Source organism: Rhinoderma darwinii (assembly GCF_050947455.1).
Source record: "Rhinoderma darwinii isolate aRhiDar2 chromosome 2 unlocalized genomic scaffold, aRhiDar2.hap1 SUPER_2_unloc_55, whole genome shotgun sequence".
Taxonomy (NCBI): Eukaryota; Metazoa; Chordata; class Amphibia; order Anura; family Rhinodermatidae; genus Rhinoderma; species Rhinoderma darwinii.
In genome coordinates this window covers 305,852-315,522 of record NW_027461724.1, presented here as the reverse complement: position 1 = coordinate 315,522, position 9,671 = coordinate 305,852, and the positions used below count along the sequence as shown (strand labels likewise).

Genomic DNA, 9,671 nt, shown 5'->3' with positions numbered 1-9,671 from the left:
TTTTATGATGTCGTTTAGATTTTGTTTCACAATCGATTAAAAAGGACTATGGATTAAAGCATTTAATGTCAATGGCCATTCTAAGCTGAATGTGCCTGCTCTCGTCAGATCGCAGAAGTTACACAGCTTAAGGCCTCGCTAGTACCAGTGTGGGAGACTGTCTGGGAATCCGTGGTGCGGTTGGCTTTTTATTATGTCGTTTAGATTTTGTTTCACAATAGATTAAAAAGGACTATGGATTAAAACATTTGATGTCAATGGCCATTCCAAGCTGAATGTGCCTGCTCTCGTCAGATCGCAGAAGTTACACAGCTTAAGGCCTCGCTAGTACCAGTGTGGGAGACTGTCTGGGAATCCGTGGTGCGGTTAACTTTTTATTATGTCGTTTAGATTATGTTTCACAATAGGTTAAATAGGACTATGGATTAAGGCTTTTAATGTCAATGGCCATTCTAAGCTGAATGTGCCTGCTCTCGTCAGATCACAGAAGTTACACAGCTTAAGGCCTCGCTAGTACCAGTGTGGGAGACTGTCTGGGAATCCGTGGTGCGGTTGACTTTTTATTATGTCGTTTAGATTTTGTTTCACAATCGATTAAAAAGGACTATGGATTAAAGCATTTAATGTCAATGGCCATTCTAAGCTGAATGTGCCTACTCTCGTCAGATCGCAGAAGTTACACAGCTAAAGGCCTCGCTAGTACCAGTGTAGGAGACTGTCTGGGAATCCGTGGTGTGGTTGAATTTTTATTATGTCGTTTAGATTTTGTTTCACAATCGATTAAAAAGGACTATGGATTAAAGCATTTAATGTCAATGGCCATTCTAAGCTGAATGTCCCTGCTCTCGTCAGATTGCAGAAGTTACACAGCTTAAGGCCTTGCTAGTACCAGTGTGGGAGACTGTCTGGGAATCCGTTTTGCGGTTGACTTTTTATTATGTCGTTTAGATTTTGTTTCACAATCAATTAAAAAGGACTATGGATTAAAGCATTTAATGTCAATGGCCATTCTAAGCTGAATGTGCCTGCTCTCGTCAGATCGCAGAAGTTACACAGCTTAAGGCCTCGCTAGTACCAGTGTGGGAGACTGTCTGGGAATCCGTGGTGCGGTTGACTTTTTATTATGTTGTTTAGATTTTGTTTCACAATAGATTAAATAGGACTATGGATTAAGGCTTTTAATGTCAATGGCCATTCTAAGCTGAATGTGCCTGCTCTCGTCAGATCGCAGAAGTTACACAGCTTAAGGCCTCGCTAGTACCAGTGTGGGAGACTGTCTGGGAATCCGTGGTGCGGTTGACTTTTTATTATGTCGTTTAGATTGTGTTTCACAATAGATTAAATAGGACTATGGATTAAAGCATTTAACGTCAATGGCCATTCTAAGCTGAATGTGCCTGTTCTCGTCAGATCGCAGAAGTTACACAGCTTAAGGCCTCGCTAGTACCAGTGTAGGAGACTGTCTGGGAATCCGTGGTGTGGTTGAATTTTTATTATGTCGTTTAGATTTTGTTTCACAATCGATTAAAAAGGACTATGGATTAAAGCATTTAATGTCAATGGCCATTCTAAGCTGAATGTGCCTGTTCTCGTCAGATCGCAGAAGTTACACAGCTTAAGGCCTCGCTAGTACCAGTGTAGGAGACTGTCTGGGAATCCGTGGTGTGGTTGAATTTTTATTATGTCGTTTAGATTTTGTTTCACAATCGATTAAAAAGGACTATGGATTAAAGCATTTAATGTCAATGGCCATTCTAAGCTGAATGTACCTGCTCTCGTCAGATCGCAGAAGTTACACAGGTTAAGGCCTCGCTAGTACCAGTGTGGGAGACTGTCTGGGAATCCGTGGTGCGGTTGACTTTTTATTATGTCGTTTAGATTTTGTTTCACAATCGATTAAAAAGGACTATGGATTAAAGAATTTCATGTCAATGGCCATTCTAAGCTGAATGTGCCTGCTCTCGTCAGATCACAGAAGTTACACAGCTTAAGGCCTCGCTAGTACCAGTGTGGGAGACTGTCTGGGAATCCGTGGTGCGGTTGACTTTTTATTATGTCGTTTAGATTTTGTTTCACAATCGATTAAAAAGGACTATGGATTAAAGCATTTAATGTCAATGGCCATTCTAAGCTGAATGTGCCTGCTCTCGTCAGATCGCAGAAGTTACACAGCTTAAGGCCTCGCTAGTACCAGTGTGGGAGACTGTCTGGGAATCCGTGGTGCGGTTGACTTTTTATTATGTTGTTTAGATTTTGTTTCACAATCGATTAAATAGGACTATGGATTAAAGCATTTAACGTCAATGGCCATTCTAAGCTGAATGTGCCTGCTCTCGTCAGATCGCAGAAGTTACCCAGCTTAAGGCCTCGCTAGTACCAGTGTGGGAGACTGTCTGGGAATCCGTGGTGCGGTTGACTTTTTATTATGTCGTTTAGATTTTGTTTCACAATCGATTAAAAAGGACTATGGATTAAAGCATTTAACGTCAATGGCCATTCTAAGCTGAATGTGCCTGCTCTCGTCCGAACGCAGAAGTTACACAGCTTAAGGCCTCGCTAGTACCAGTGTGGGAGACTGTCTGGGAATCTGTGGTGCGGTTGAGTTTTTATTATGTCGTTTAGATTTTGTTTCACAATCGATTAAAAAGGACTATGGATTAAAGCCTTTAATGTCAATGGCCATTCTAAGCTGAATGTCCCTGCTCTCGTCAGATCGCAGAAGTTACACAGCTTAAGGCCTCGCTGTTACCAGTGTGGGAGACTGTCTGGGAATGCGTGGTGCGGTTGACTTTTTATTATCTTGTTTAGATTTTGTTTCACAATAGATTAAATAGGACTATGGATTAAGGCTTTTAATGTCAATGGCCATTCTAAGCTGAATGTGCCTGCTCTCGTCAGATCGCAGAAGTTACACCGCTTAAGGCCTCGCTAGTACCAGTGTGGGAGACTGTCTGGGAATCCGTTGTGCGGTTGAATTTTTATTATGTCGTTTAGATTTTGTTTCACAATCGATTAAAAAGGACTATGGATTAAAGCATTTAATGTTAATGGCCATTCTAAGCTGAATGTGCCTGCTCTCGTCAGATCGCAGAAGTTACACAGCTTAAGGCCTCGCTAGTACCAGTGTGGGAGACTGTCTGGGAATCCGTGGTGCGGTTAACTTTTTATTATGTCGTTTAGATTTTGTTTCACAATCGATTAAAAAGGACTATGAATTAAAGCATTTAACGTCAATGGCCATTCTAAGCTGAATGTGCCTGCTCTCGTCAGATCGCAGAAGTTACACAGCTTAAGGCCTCGCTAGTACCAGTGTGGGAGACTGTCTGGGAATCCGTAGAGCGGTTGAATTTTTATTATGTCGTTTAGATTTTGTTTCACAATCGATTAAAAAGGACTATGGATTAAAGCATTTAATGTCAATGGCCATTCTAAGCTGAATGTCCCTGCTCTCGTCAGATTGCAGAAGTTACACAGCTTAAGGCCTTGCTATTACCAGTGTGGGAGACTGTCTTGGAATCCGTGGTGCGGTTGACTTTTTATTATGTCGTTTAGATTTTGTTTCACAATCAATTAAAAAGGACTTTGGATTAAAGCATTTAATGTCAATGGCCATTCTAAGCTGAATGTGCCTGCTCTCGTCAGATCGCAGAAGTTACACAGCTTAAGGCCTCGCTTGTACCAGTGTGGGAGACTGTCTGGGAATCCGTGGTGCGGTTGCCTTTTTATTATGTCGTTTAGATTTTGTTTCACAATCGATTAAAAAGGACTATGGATTAAAGCATTTAATGTTAATGGCCATTCTAAGCTGAATGTGCCTGCTCTCGTCAGATCGCAGAAGTTACACAGCTTAAGGCCTCGCTAGTACCAGTGTGGGAGACTGTCTGGGAATCCGTGGTGCGTTTGACTTTTTATTATGTCGTTTAGATTTTGTTTCACAATCGATTAAAAAGGACTATGGATTAAAGCATTTCATGTCAATGGCCATTCTAAGCTGAATGTGCCTGCTCTCGTCAGATCGCAGAAGTTACACAGCTTAAGGCCTCGCTAGTACCAGTGTGGGAGACTGTCTGGGAATCCGTGGTGCGGTTGACTTTTTATGATGTCGTTTAGATTTTGTTTCACAATCGATTAAAAAGGACTATGGATTAAAGCATTTAATGTCAATGGCCATTCTAAGCTGAATGTGCCTGCTCTCGTCAGATCGCAGAAGTTACACAGCTTAAGGCCTCGCTAGTACCAGTGTGGGAGACTGTCTGGGAATCCGTGGTGCGGTTGGCTTTTTATTATGTCGTTTAGATTTTGTTTCACAATAGATTAAAAAGGACTATGGATTAAAACATTTGATGTCAATGGCCATTCCAAGCTGAATGTGCCTGCTCTCGTCAGATCGCAGAAGTTACACAGCTTAAGGCCTCGCTAGTACCAGTGTGGGAGACTGTCTGGGAATCCGTGGTGCGGTTAACTTTTTATTATGTCGTTTAGATTATGTTTCACAATAGGTTAAATAGGACTATGGATTAAGGCTTTTAATGTCAATGGCCATTCTAAGCTGAATGTGCCTGCTCTCGTCAGATCACAGAAGTTACACAGCTTAAGGCCTCGCTAGTACCAGTGTGGGAGACTGTCTGGGAATCCGTGGTGCGGTTGACTTTTTATTATGTCGTTTAGATTTTGTTTCACAATCGATTAAAAAGGACTATGGATTAAAGCATTTAATGTCAATGGCCATTCTAAGCTGAATGTGCCTACTCTCGTCAGATCGCAGAAGTTACACAGCTAAAGGCCTCGCTAGTACCAGTGTAGGAGACTGTCTGGGAATCCGTGGTGTGGTTGAATTTTTATTATGTCGTTTAGATTTTGTTTCACAATCGATTAAAAAGGACTATGGATTAAAGCATTTAATGTCAATGGCCATTCTAAGCTGAATGTCCCTGCTCTCGTCAGATTGCAGAAGTTACACAGCTTAAGGCCTTGCTAGTACCAGTGTGGGAGACTGTCTGGGAATCCGTTTTGCGGTTGACTTTTTATTATGTCGTTTAGATTTTGTTTCACAATCAATTAAAAAGGACTATGGATTAAAGCATTTAATGTCAATGGCCATTCTAAGCTGAATGTGCCTGCTCTCGTCAGATCGCAGAAGTTACACAGCTTAAGGCCTCGCTAGTACCAGTGTGGGAGACTGTCTGGGAATCCGTGGTGCGGTTGACTTTTTATTATGTCGTTTAGATTTTGTTTCACAATCGATTAAAAAGGACTATGGATTAAAGCATTTAATGTCAATGGCCATTCTAAGCTGAATTGCCTGCTCTCGTCAGATCGCAAAAGTTACACAGCTTAAGGCCTCGCTTGTACCAGTGTGGGAGACTGTCTGGGAATCCATGGTACGGTTGCCTTTTTATTATGTCGTTTAGATTTTGTTTCACAATCGCTTAAAAAGGACTATGGATTAAAGCATTTAATGTCAATGGCCATTCTAAGCTGAATGTGCCTGCTCTCGTCAGATCGCAGAAGTTACACAGCTTAAGGCCTCGCTAGTACCAGTGTGGGAGACTGTCTGGGAATCCGTGGTGCGGTTGCATTTTTATTATGTCGTTTAGATTTTGTTTCACAATCGATTAAATAGGACTATGGATTAAGGCTTTTAATGTCAATGGCCATTCTAAGCTGAATGTGCCTGCTCTCGTCAGATCGCAGAAGTTACACAGCTTAAGGCCTCGCTAGTACCAGTGTGGGAGACTGTCTGGGAATCCGTGGTGCGGTTGACTTTTTATTATGTCGTTTAGATTTTGTTTCACAATCGATTAAAAAGGACTATGGATTAAAGCATTTAATGTCAATGGCCATTCTAAGCTGAATGTGCCTGCTCTCGTTAGATCGCAGAAGTTACACAGCTTAACGCCTCGCTAGTACCAGTGTGGGTGACTGTCTGGGAATCCGTGGTGCGGTTGACTTTTCATTATGTCGTTTAGATTTTGTTTCACAATAGATTAAATAGGACTATGGATTAAAGCATTTAACGTCAATGGCCATTCTAAGCTGAATGTGCCTGCTCTCGTCGGATAGCAGAAGTTACACAGCTTAAGGCCTCGCTAGTACCAGTGTGGGAGACTGTCTGGGAATCCGTGGTGCGGTTGAGTTTTTATTATGTCGTTTAGATTTTGTTTCACAATCGATTAAAAAGGACTATGGATTAAAGCCTTTAATGTCAATGGCCATTCTAAGCTGAATGTCCCTGCTCTCGTCAGATCGCAAAAGTTACACAGCTTAAGGCCTCGCTGGTACCAGTGTGGGAGACTGTCTGGGAATCCGTGGTGCGGTTGACTTTGTATTATGTCGTTTAGATTTTGTTTCACAATAGATTAATTAGGACTATGGATTAAAGCATTTAATGTCAATGGCCATTCTAAGCTGAATGTGCCTGCTCTCGTCAGAACGCAGAAGTTACACAGCTTAAGGCCTCGCTAGTACCAGTGTGGGAGACTGTCTGGGAATCCGTGGTGCGGTTGACTTTTTTTTATGTTGTTTAGATTTTGTTTCACAATAGATTAAATAGGACTATGGATTAAGGCTTTTAATGTCAATGGCCATTCTAAGCTGAATGTGCCTGTTCTCGTCAGATCGCAGAAGTTACACAGCTTAAGGCCTCGCTAGTACCAGTGTGGGAGACTGTCTGGGAATCCGTGGTGCGGTAGCCTTTTTATTATGTCGTTTAGATTTTGTTTCACAATAGATTAAATAGGACTATGGATTAAGGCTTTTAATGTCAATGGCCATTCTAAGCTGAATGTGCCTGCTCTCGTCAGAGCGCAGAAGTTACACAGCTTAAGGGCTCGCTAGTACCAGTGTGGGAGACTGTCTGGGAATCCGTGGTGCAGTTGACTTTTTATTATGTCGTTTAGATTTTGTTTCACAATAGATTAAATAGGACTATGGATTACAGTATTTAACGTCAATGGCCATTCTAAGCTGAATGTGCCTGCTCTCGTCAGATTGCAGAAGTTGCACAGCTTAAGGCCTCGCTAGTACCAGTGTGGGAGACTGTCTGGGAATCCGTGGTGCGGTTGAATTTTTATTATGTCGTTTAGATTTTGTTTCACAATCGATTAAAAAGGACTATGGATTAAAGCATTTAATGTCAATGGCCATTCTAAGCTGAATGTCCCTGCTATCGTCAGATCGCAGAAGTTACACAGCTTAAGGCCTCGCTAGTACCATTGTGGGAGACTGTCTGGGAATCCGTGGTGCGGTTGACTTTTTATTATGTTGTTTAGATTTTGTTTCACAATAGATTAAATAGGACTATGGATTAAGGCTTTTAATGTCAATGGCCATTCTAAGCTGAATGTGCCTGCTCTCGTCAGATCGCAGAAGTTACACAGCTTAAGGCCTCGCTAGTACCAGTGTGGGAGACTGTCTGGGAATCCGTGGTGCGGTTGACTTTTTATTATGTCGTTTAGATTGTGTTTCACAATAGATTAAATAGGACTATGGATTAAAGCATTTAACGTCAATGGCCATTCTAAGCTGAATGTGCCTGTTCTCGTTAGATCGCAGAAGTTACACAGCTTAAGGCCTCGCTAGTACCAGTGTAGGAGACTGTCTGGGAATCCGTGGTGTGGTTGAATTTTTATTATGTCGTTTAGATTTTGTTTCACAATCGATTAAAAAGGACTATGGATTAAGCATTTAATGTCAATGGCCATTCTAAGCTGAATGTCCCTGCTCTCGTCAGATTGCAGAAGTTACACAGCTTAAGGCCTCGCTTGTACCAGTGTGGGAGACTGTCTGGGAATCCGTGGTGCGGTTGACTTTGTATTATGTCGTTTAGATTTTGTTTCACAATAGATTAAATAGGACTATGGATTAAAGCATTTAACGTCAATGGCCATTCTAAGCTGAATGTGCCTGCTCTCGTCAGAACGCAGAAGTTACACAGCTTAAGGCCTCGCTAGTACCAGTGTGGGAGACTGTCTGGGAATCCGTGGTGCGGTTGACTTTTTATTATGTCGTTTAGATTTTGTTTCACAATAGATTAAATAGGACTATGGATTAAAGCATTTAACGTCAATGGCCATTCTAAGCTGAATGTGCCTGCTCTCGTCGGATAGCAGAAGTTACACAGCTTAAGGCCTCGCTAGTACCAGTGTGGGAGACTGTCTGGGAATCCGTGGTGCGGTTGAGTTTTTATTATGTCGTTTAGATTTTGTTTCACAATCGATTAAAAAGGACTATGGATTAAAGCATTTAATGTCAATGGCCATTCTAAGCTGAATGTGCCTGCTCTCGTCAGATCGCAGAACTTACACAGCTTAAGGCCTCGCTAGTACCAGTGTGGGAGACTGTCTGGGAATCCGTGGTGCGGTTGACTTTGTATTATGTCGTTTAGATTTTGTTTCACAATAGATTAAATAGGACTATGGATTAAAGCATTTAACGTCAATGGCCATTCTAAGCTGAATGTGCCTGCTCTCGTCAGAACGCAGAAGTTACACAGCTTAAGGCCTCGCTAGTACCAGTGTGGGAGACTGTCTGGGAATCCGTGGTGCGGTTGACTTTTTTTTATGTTGTTTAGATTTTGTTTCACAATAGATTAAATAGGACTATGGATTAAGGCTTTTAATGTCAATGGCCATTCTAAGCTGAATGTGCCTGTTCTCGTCAGATCGCAGAAGTTACACAGCTTAAGGCCTCGCTAGTACCAGTGTGGGAGACTGTCTGGGAATCCGTGGTGCGGTAGCCTTTTTATTATGTCGTTTAGATTTTGTTTCACAATAGATTAAATAGGACTATGGATTAAGGCTTTTAATGTCAATGGCCATTCTAAGCTGAATGTGCCTGCTCTCGTCAGAGCGCAGAAGTTACACAGCTTAAGGGCTCGCTAGTACCAGTGTGGTAGACTGTCTGGGAATCCGTGGTGCGGTTGACTTTTTATTATGTCGTTTAGATTTTGTTTCACAATAGATTAAATAGGACTATGGATTACAGCATTTAACGTCAATGGCCATTCTAAGCTGAATGTGCCTGCTCTCGTCAGATTGCAGAAGTTGCACAGCTTAAGGCCTCGCTAGTACCAGTGTGGTAGACTGTCTGGGAATCCGTGGTGCGGTTGACTTTTTATTATGTCGTTTAGATTGTGTTTCACAATAGATTAAATAGGACTATGGATTAAAGCATTTAACGTCAATGGCCATTCTAAGCTGAATGTGCCTGTTCTCGTCAGATCGCAGAAGTTACACAGCTTAAGGCCTCGCTAGTACCAGTGTAGGAGACTGTCTGGGAATCCGTGGTGTGGTTGAATTTTTATTATGTCGTTTAGATTTTGTTTCACAATCGATTAAAAAGGACTATGGATTAAAGCATTTAATGTCAATGGCCATTCTAAGCTGAATGTCCCTGCTCTCGTCAGATTGCAGAAGTTACACAGCTTAAGGCCTCGCTTGTACCAGTGTGGGAGACTGTCTGGGAATCCGTTTTGCGGTTGACTTTTTATTATGTCGTTTAGATTTTGTTTCACAATCAATTAAAAAGGACTATGGATTAAAGCATTTAATGTCAATGGCCATTCTAAGCTGAATGTGCCTGCTCTCGTCAGATCGCAGAAGTTACACAGCTTAAGGCCTCGCTAGTACCAGTGTGGGAGACTGTCTGGGAATCCGTGGTGCGGTTGACTT

General features: G+C 42.0%; 41 pseudogenes; all 41 read left to right on the top strand.

Annotated features, from left to right (window-relative positions):
• The first annotated feature begins 67 nt into the window (after positions 1–67).
• LOC142679852 (5S ribosomal RNA) lies at positions 68–186 on the top strand (annotated as a pseudogene).
• Positions 187–253: 67 nt separating this feature from the next.
• LOC142678642 (5S ribosomal RNA) lies at positions 254–372 on the top strand (annotated as a pseudogene).
• Positions 373–439: 67 nt separating this feature from the next.
• On the top strand, positions 440–558 carry LOC142678093 (5S ribosomal RNA; annotated as a pseudogene).
• Positions 559–997: 439 nt separating this feature from the next.
• On the top strand, positions 998–1,116 carry LOC142679424 (5S ribosomal RNA; annotated as a pseudogene).
• A 67-nt stretch (positions 1,117–1,183) lies between these two features.
• LOC142679412 (5S ribosomal RNA) lies at positions 1,184–1,302 on the top strand (annotated as a pseudogene).
• Positions 1,303–1,369: 67 nt separating this feature from the next.
• Positions 1,370–1,488, top strand: LOC142678604 (5S ribosomal RNA; annotated as a pseudogene).
• Positions 1,489–1,555: 67 nt separating this feature from the next.
• On the top strand, positions 1,556–1,674 carry LOC142678603 (5S ribosomal RNA; annotated as a pseudogene).
• A 67-nt stretch (positions 1,675–1,741) lies between these two features.
• On the top strand, positions 1,742–1,860 carry LOC142679859 (5S ribosomal RNA; annotated as a pseudogene).
• Positions 1,861–1,927: 67 nt separating this feature from the next.
• Positions 1,928–2,046, top strand: LOC142678092 (5S ribosomal RNA; annotated as a pseudogene).
• Positions 2,047–2,113: 67 nt separating this feature from the next.
• LOC142679400 (5S ribosomal RNA) lies at positions 2,114–2,232 on the top strand (annotated as a pseudogene).
• Positions 2,233–2,299: 67 nt separating this feature from the next.
• On the top strand, positions 2,300–2,418 carry LOC142680007 (5S ribosomal RNA; annotated as a pseudogene).
• Positions 2,419–2,485: 67 nt separating this feature from the next.
• On the top strand, positions 2,486–2,604 carry LOC142678104 (5S ribosomal RNA; annotated as a pseudogene).
• Positions 2,605–2,671: 67 nt separating this feature from the next.
• Positions 2,672–2,790, top strand: LOC142679057 (5S ribosomal RNA; annotated as a pseudogene).
• A 253-nt stretch (positions 2,791–3,043) lies between these two features.
• LOC142679760 (5S ribosomal RNA) lies at positions 3,044–3,162 on the top strand (annotated as a pseudogene).
• A 67-nt stretch (positions 3,163–3,229) lies between these two features.
• Positions 3,230–3,348, top strand: LOC142679284 (5S ribosomal RNA; annotated as a pseudogene).
• Positions 3,349–3,601: 253 nt separating this feature from the next.
• LOC142678358 (5S ribosomal RNA) lies at positions 3,602–3,720 on the top strand (annotated as a pseudogene).
• Positions 3,721–3,787: 67 nt separating this feature from the next.
• LOC142678305 (5S ribosomal RNA) lies at positions 3,788–3,906 on the top strand (annotated as a pseudogene).
• A 67-nt stretch (positions 3,907–3,973) lies between these two features.
• LOC142679388 (5S ribosomal RNA) lies at positions 3,974–4,092 on the top strand (annotated as a pseudogene).
• Positions 4,093–4,159: 67 nt separating this feature from the next.
• LOC142679851 (5S ribosomal RNA) lies at positions 4,160–4,278 on the top strand (annotated as a pseudogene).
• Positions 4,279–4,345: 67 nt separating this feature from the next.
• On the top strand, positions 4,346–4,464 carry LOC142678641 (5S ribosomal RNA; annotated as a pseudogene).
• Positions 4,465–4,531: 67 nt separating this feature from the next.
• Positions 4,532–4,650, top strand: LOC142678091 (5S ribosomal RNA; annotated as a pseudogene).
• Positions 4,651–5,089: 439 nt separating this feature from the next.
• Positions 5,090–5,208, top strand: LOC142679379 (5S ribosomal RNA; annotated as a pseudogene).
• A 252-nt stretch (positions 5,209–5,460) lies between these two features.
• Positions 5,461–5,579, top strand: LOC142678562 (5S ribosomal RNA; annotated as a pseudogene).
• A 67-nt stretch (positions 5,580–5,646) lies between these two features.
• Positions 5,647–5,765, top strand: LOC142679377 (5S ribosomal RNA; annotated as a pseudogene).
• A 67-nt stretch (positions 5,766–5,832) lies between these two features.
• On the top strand, positions 5,833–5,951 carry LOC142678635 (5S ribosomal RNA; annotated as a pseudogene).
• A 67-nt stretch (positions 5,952–6,018) lies between these two features.
• Positions 6,019–6,137, top strand: LOC142679168 (5S ribosomal RNA; annotated as a pseudogene).
• Positions 6,138–6,204: 67 nt separating this feature from the next.
• On the top strand, positions 6,205–6,323 carry LOC142678739 (5S ribosomal RNA; annotated as a pseudogene).
• Positions 6,324–6,390: 67 nt separating this feature from the next.
• LOC142679904 (5S ribosomal RNA) lies at positions 6,391–6,509 on the top strand (annotated as a pseudogene).
• Positions 6,510–6,576: 67 nt separating this feature from the next.
• Positions 6,577–6,695, top strand: LOC142678523 (5S ribosomal RNA; annotated as a pseudogene).
• A 67-nt stretch (positions 6,696–6,762) lies between these two features.
• On the top strand, positions 6,763–6,881 carry LOC142678976 (5S ribosomal RNA; annotated as a pseudogene).
• A 253-nt stretch (positions 6,882–7,134) lies between these two features.
• LOC142678944 (5S ribosomal RNA) lies at positions 7,135–7,253 on the top strand (annotated as a pseudogene).
• Positions 7,254–7,320: 67 nt separating this feature from the next.
• Positions 7,321–7,439, top strand: LOC142679376 (5S ribosomal RNA; annotated as a pseudogene).
• A 67-nt stretch (positions 7,440–7,506) lies between these two features.
• Positions 7,507–7,625, top strand: LOC142678807 (5S ribosomal RNA; annotated as a pseudogene).
• Positions 7,626–7,691: 66 nt separating this feature from the next.
• LOC142678748 (5S ribosomal RNA) lies at positions 7,692–7,810 on the top strand (annotated as a pseudogene).
• A 67-nt stretch (positions 7,811–7,877) lies between these two features.
• Positions 7,878–7,996, top strand: LOC142679892 (5S ribosomal RNA; annotated as a pseudogene).
• Positions 7,997–8,063: 67 nt separating this feature from the next.
• Positions 8,064–8,182, top strand: LOC142679167 (5S ribosomal RNA; annotated as a pseudogene).
• A 67-nt stretch (positions 8,183–8,249) lies between these two features.
• Positions 8,250–8,368, top strand: LOC142677933 (5S ribosomal RNA; annotated as a pseudogene).
• A 67-nt stretch (positions 8,369–8,435) lies between these two features.
• On the top strand, positions 8,436–8,554 carry LOC142679880 (5S ribosomal RNA; annotated as a pseudogene).
• Positions 8,555–8,621: 67 nt separating this feature from the next.
• On the top strand, positions 8,622–8,740 carry LOC142678522 (5S ribosomal RNA; annotated as a pseudogene).
• Positions 8,741–9,179: 439 nt separating this feature from the next.
• LOC142678602 (5S ribosomal RNA) lies at positions 9,180–9,298 on the top strand (annotated as a pseudogene).
• Positions 9,299–9,551: 253 nt separating this feature from the next.
• On the top strand, positions 9,552–9,670 carry LOC142679374 (5S ribosomal RNA; annotated as a pseudogene).
• Position 9,671: the final 1 nt, after the last annotated feature.